Below are 6,000 nucleotides of genomic sequence, written 5' to 3' on the forward strand. Positions count from 1 at the left end.
AATCTCCAGACTTCCCACCACTCCCATCCTATTGTCAACATTTTCAACTGCATATTATTTCATCCATATTTTATATCTCTCCATATTGTCCATAGTATTTGTTACATTACAAGTATCATTAGAATCCTGCTAATGTTTTCATTTGCTTACAGTGGTCTCCTAAATAAATTTTAAGTCTTTCCTATTCTTTCTTGAAGTTTTTGTCTTCTTGGTTCCTGAGACTTCCGGTCAGTTTTGCCATTTTGTCGTAGTCCAACAGTTTAATATACCATTCTTCTCTGGTCAGGAAGAATATTCTTTACATCTCTGGGCTAGTAGCATCCGTGCGGCAGTCGTAGCATACATGAAAAGTCTTTTCTGCTCCTTTGGGATCTCAGTGCCTACAATTCCTAATAAGAAAGCTTCTGGTGTCTTTATAAAAGTAATTTTAAACACATTTTTTCTCAAATATTTTCATACTGCCTTTCTGAAAACCATCTAGGGGTGTGTGTGTGTGCCATCATGTAAGAATAAAAAAAATAACAAAACAACTACACTATTTACAGCTCCTACTAAAGTATCCCACCCCTACTTTTTCCATGCTGAACCAGAGTCTTGTTTGTTGACTGTCTTTGGAAACAGAATGTTATCTGGATTGAGCAGGTTCTGGTCCAGCAAGGTAAATCTGAGGTCCTAACATTTTATTTTTCCACAACCTACACTTGACTTTCTTTCTGCCCTGCACACCTCTCATTTAACTTGTTCACACATTACAATGAACACAGGTACAAGCTGTCTACACATGTACAAGTGTTTGTTTGTATGAGTGTACACATGTTAATTTGTAAGCTCATCTACACAGACTGTACACCTCTTGCACATTACATGTGTGTAACTACAGGTGTACAGCTCACCCATTAGTGTACACAGATTGTACACTCGTTGAATGTAGCCCGTCTCAGAGAGTCCATACAATTTAGTATTTTAACTGGATGGGCACTTGGGATTTTTTAACTGCAATGGTTCCACTCCAAACAACTTGTCTAGCATTTACAGAAACATAACCACAAGGTCTCTCTTGTGAAGAGAATGCTATGGCAGCTCTTACATGGGGTAGCTATTCCTGTGGCCCTCCAAATGTTGCTGGACTACAACTCCCATAATCCCACTGCCCATTCACCATGCTGATGGGACGGGCAGTCCAGCAAATTTGGAAGGGTCCCAACCTAAAGTGTCAACTCCATGTAAAAGGTAAAGGGTCCCTGGATGGTTAAGTCCAGTCAAAGACAACTATGGGGTTGCGGCGCTCGTCTCGCTTTCAGGCCGAGGGAGCCAGTGTTTGTTCACAGACAGCTTTCTGAATCATGTGGCCAGTAAGACCAAACTGCTTCTGGAGCAACAGAACACCATGATGGAAGCCAGAGCGCACAGAAACGCCGTTTACTTTCGCGTCACAGTGGTACCTATTTATTTACTTGCACTGGCATGCTTCCGAACTGCTAGGTTGGCAGGAGCTGGGACAGAGCAACAGGAGCTCACTCCGTTGCAGGGATTCGAACCGCTGACCTTCTGATCAGCAAGCCCAAGAGGCTCAGGGGTTTAGACCACAGAGCCACCCACATCCATGTAACAACTCCATGTAGGCTGTCCTGCTTGGTAATAAATACCGACACATCCTTCTTTTAAATGCTGCTTCTTCCTTCCACCCAGCATGGGATTTGAATAGGCTTTTCTACATAACACAGAAGCTGTAGGTCGCAGGGCTAAATGCATTTGTTTCTATCCACCCTTGTATTTGGTGGCAATGAGGTTATGATGACTTCATTCAATGAGATCTGTTTCGTGTCTTTATAACAAAGGCAGGCACAGCTGGCCTAGCCATAGATCTTTCAAAATGATGTGTGCGGTTCACAGCCAAGGTTAACTGTAATGCTTCTAATTGAGTCTTAAACTGCTCAGGGAACTGGAGACAGCCTTGCCACTGCCTGCTTATGAGTAACCAAACAGAATAAATGTTTCTTCCGAGAAACTGCTTGTGGGCACCAAGACAGGCACCCAAAATGCTATCCTGGTATGAATTCACAAAAAAGGACATGAATTTTTCACAGACCAAGGAAAACTGACAGGGCCGGCCCTATGGGCAGGCTGGGTGGCGCAGGGTGCCAGGGGGGGGCGCCCTGCAGATGTGCCCGGCAGCTGCGCTGCGCGCCGAGCTCGCCCACCCGCCACGCAGCAGCGCCCGGCAGCCGTCCTGCGCCCACCCGCCTGCCCGCCCACCACACAGCAGCGCCCGGCAGCTGTGCTGCACCCGCCCGCCCGCCCACCACACAGCAGTGCCTGGCAGTCATGTGCTGGGAAACGGGGCGGGGGGCGCCAGAGGGATCCGCCGCACCACGGCGCCAGGGCACCAGGGATGCTTAAGACGGCCCTGAAAACTGACAGACCTGTGCTGTTTTTAGGGCCAGACAGTTGGTTACAAATCTCTGCCTTTTAAGTTCCAGAGTCCTTTCTGCCCATATTTAATTGAGTCTCAGAGACCTGACAGTTTCAAGTCACTTTTCACTGGTCTATATTTCATGAACTGTAGTTTTAACTGTCCCTGGGATTTTTTGGTTTGCACTGGAGTGGGGCATGGTATGCTACTGATTTAATTAATTGCATTTTGTATTTGTTGCTGCTTTATGGCTTTTTACTAGAAGGGTTAAAAATATATTTCAAGTTAATCAATTTTACACCTGTCTGGTGTAAGGCAAGGCCTTCTCATGAAGATCGAAAAGTTACACTTTCTTTGCCCTGTGTGGAGAACCAGTTTTCTGATGCAGCACAAACAATCTGACATACTGGCTTCAAAATGTTGTAAAGTAGGGTTGCCATATTTCAAGAGGCAAAAATCCGGACACAAAAAGTTATGTTGCTTTTTTTTTGAGCCCAGATCACCCAAGCCAAGGCTGAACCAGAGCTGCCTGAATACATTTTTTAACCCTTTCAAAATGTGTCCTTGCCAAAGTAGCACACGAATTATAATAAAAATATATAATAAAAACCAGTTAGAGCAATGAAAACAAAATAGCAATGTAATCACTTCATTTCAAGCGATCCATCCAACTAAGAGATCTAAATCTGCCAATAAAAAACTGGAAAAAAATAATTTCACAACTCACAAGTACGGAAAAACATGCTGCAATATTATTATTATTATTATTATTATTATTATTATTATTATTATTATTATTAAATGTGTCATTTGACCACACCAGGCCAATGTAGTAACAGAAGAATTAGGTGGGAGGTGACGCACTGACATTGTGCTTTGGAGGGCACCCAACCACCCTATAAGCAAGGTCATTTTTTAAAAAAGTTTATTAAGGGAGGGAGGAGCAGCAGACCTGGCACTCAGGCACTGACCCAACCCCTAACAATGCCCCAGTTTGTAAACCAGGCTTTGCCAAAGAGAACTATATTTCATAAAGCCATCTTCTTAGCCAACTCTCTCTCTGTCATCTAAGCCAACCGAAATATCAAAGCAGAGAGGGATAAATTGCACGCACACAGCCTTGGTTTTGTGTCATCGCTTCCACATCTTTTCTTAATCAGTACCTTCCAATTGGCTGAACCTCTTTTCTCTCCCTCGCCCTTTTGCAATTGGCTGCTGTCTGGCCTAAAGTATGTAATTCAAGACTGCTCACCTGTAAAGCGAGGTTTGCAAATGCTTCATTGCAAATGCGCTGCAGCATCTTCTGCCCATGGTGTGAGCAAGGTCCCTTCCAATGCTTCAAGGGCTCCTGTGTTCAGTACGAAGCAGAAAGATGGACAGCAGCTTCCCAACTTCCTTGCTGGTGGTGGCAGGGCTACTGAGACTGGCTGGTGAGTAAGAGTGGTGGAGAAAATTGTTTTAATATGAACCCCGTAGACGTGCACTTCTTGAACTAATAGTGGGCTGAACCGCAGCTTTCCTTCAAAATTGGCAACATCTCCTAATTTGTCAATGCACTTCTGCAACCAAGGAATGCAGACGAAAATGTGTAGGTTAGCGAAAGATGCACACGAAATGGTATACATTAGAAGAAACTACAAAAAATAATAATATTCTCATTAGGGGAAAAATTGCTTGCAAATGCGTATACTAGGTAAAAATATGTGCTGAAATGTGCATGTTAGCAGACATGCAGAAAAAACGTGTGCACATTTTAATGCAGTTTTCTTGTTAAAAGTTACAAACTGGTGCAGAAATGAACTCAAGACTGGAAAAAAGAAACAGAGAAACTGAAATGAACATACTTGTCCATGCCTCACTTCTTGTTTCTCTGTAGGCTTATTTCAGCTACATAACTGTCACAACTCAGTGCTTGAATTTGCTATTATTATATACAATATGATATTCAGCCATTCAGCCATCTGTGGAGTGTTCATTTGCCTTGTGTGTTTGCAATTAGCAGATGCAGTGCTAATTTTCTCCAACAGTTTTCTGCCCTCTTGACTTGAACTCCTGATCCTGATCTCCACTATGTTCTCTGTCCCACAGGATGAGACAGCTAGCAGATTTGCTGATCTCAGAGGTCACCGCTTGACCCCTGCTTACATTTTTGCAAAGTGCACAGATTCCACTTGTCCCTGCTAGCAGCATACACCTGGATTTCTGGGAGCACAAATGTGAAGCCTTGACAAAATGCATTGATGCACTTTTTCGCTCAGCAGAGTTTAACCTTCTAATCATGAGCTCAATGAAGACCTTGGGGATGTCAACAGCTGCTACAGTAGCAGATGTGTGATGGGGGGGGAGGTGGTTAAAAAGATGGCCCGGAAATTTAAAATAATGCTTGGTTTTGATTTGGAGATCACAGGGGCATAGGTATCACTGTATGTGTGGTTTGTTTCGGACTTGGCTGATGAAACAAAGCAGCTGTAAGCCAACTTTATGTTCCCACTTAAACCAGACTTACAGCCACTTTGGGCCTCTGACATTGTGCAGAGAAATCCCTTCAACAGCAGCATTGACATTTATGAGGATTTACTGGGGTAGTTTTTATCAAGATCAATTTTGAGTGAAGGAACCTGTCATTCAGTTGTGTGCTACAACTGGGGAAATATTACTGGGATTGCTGTGACGATCGTTTAGGGCCCTGCCAATTGAAGAGTTCCATTAACAAGACTCAGTTTGGCACCAGTTGCTTACATAAGAATATGTTAAATTCATTGGGTGGGGGGAGGTCCATCGATGGCTGTTTTAACATAGCAATTCATTCCAGCTGCCTCTATTTACCCGCAATCTAATTTTTTTCTGGTCCCTGTCTCTGGTGAACTACAGCCTGAATTTTCTCCCCAGTTTTTCCTTTAGGGGATGCCTTGTTAAAAATGTGAGCTTCATTTACTAGGTTTGACAATCTTCAGAGGTTGGAACATCCCCCTACCCCAACTTGCCACACACACTTACACCCCAGGATCTCTAAACATTTAATCTCAGAGTGAGTGACAAATGGATACATCATTTATATTTATTTAAAGTATTTCAGCTTCAATTTATAACATTGCAGAATCCAATACAAAGAAGTCATGAGATTCATATAAATATCAGTTGTGTGTTCCATTGGTCCAATCATGCGAAGAATAAAAATAATGCACCTATTATGATATGCATATGTTATGTATAGGTGCATAAGAAAATGAGACAAAATGGATAACGACAAAGACAATGATGGATGCATCTTCTCTCATGCACACCTATGCACAGGAATGTGCATGAACACTAAAGCCATTGTGGGTTGCCAGGTATTTGTTATCCAGTCGATCAGGTTCTGGGTCCTGGAGGGAAGAGGGGAGGGTGCTGATGGCTGGTCCAAGTGGGACAGGAGTAGGTGGGTGATCCGAAAGAGGGCAGGGGAGCAGAGGAGCCATTGTTACAGGCACTAGAGGTTTAAAAACTGTTTTTTCTTTGCCCCCGACTGATTATAGTAAACAAATGCAACAAACTGCTTTAACACATTGAGCTTCTTCTTTTAAACAAATTTAATTGGTGGGATTGCA

Source organism: Zootoca vivipara, chromosome 15, assembly GCF_963506605.1.
Source record: "Zootoca vivipara chromosome 15, rZooViv1.1, whole genome shotgun sequence".
Taxonomy (NCBI): Eukaryota; Metazoa; Chordata; class Lepidosauria; order Squamata; family Lacertidae; genus Zootoca; species Zootoca vivipara.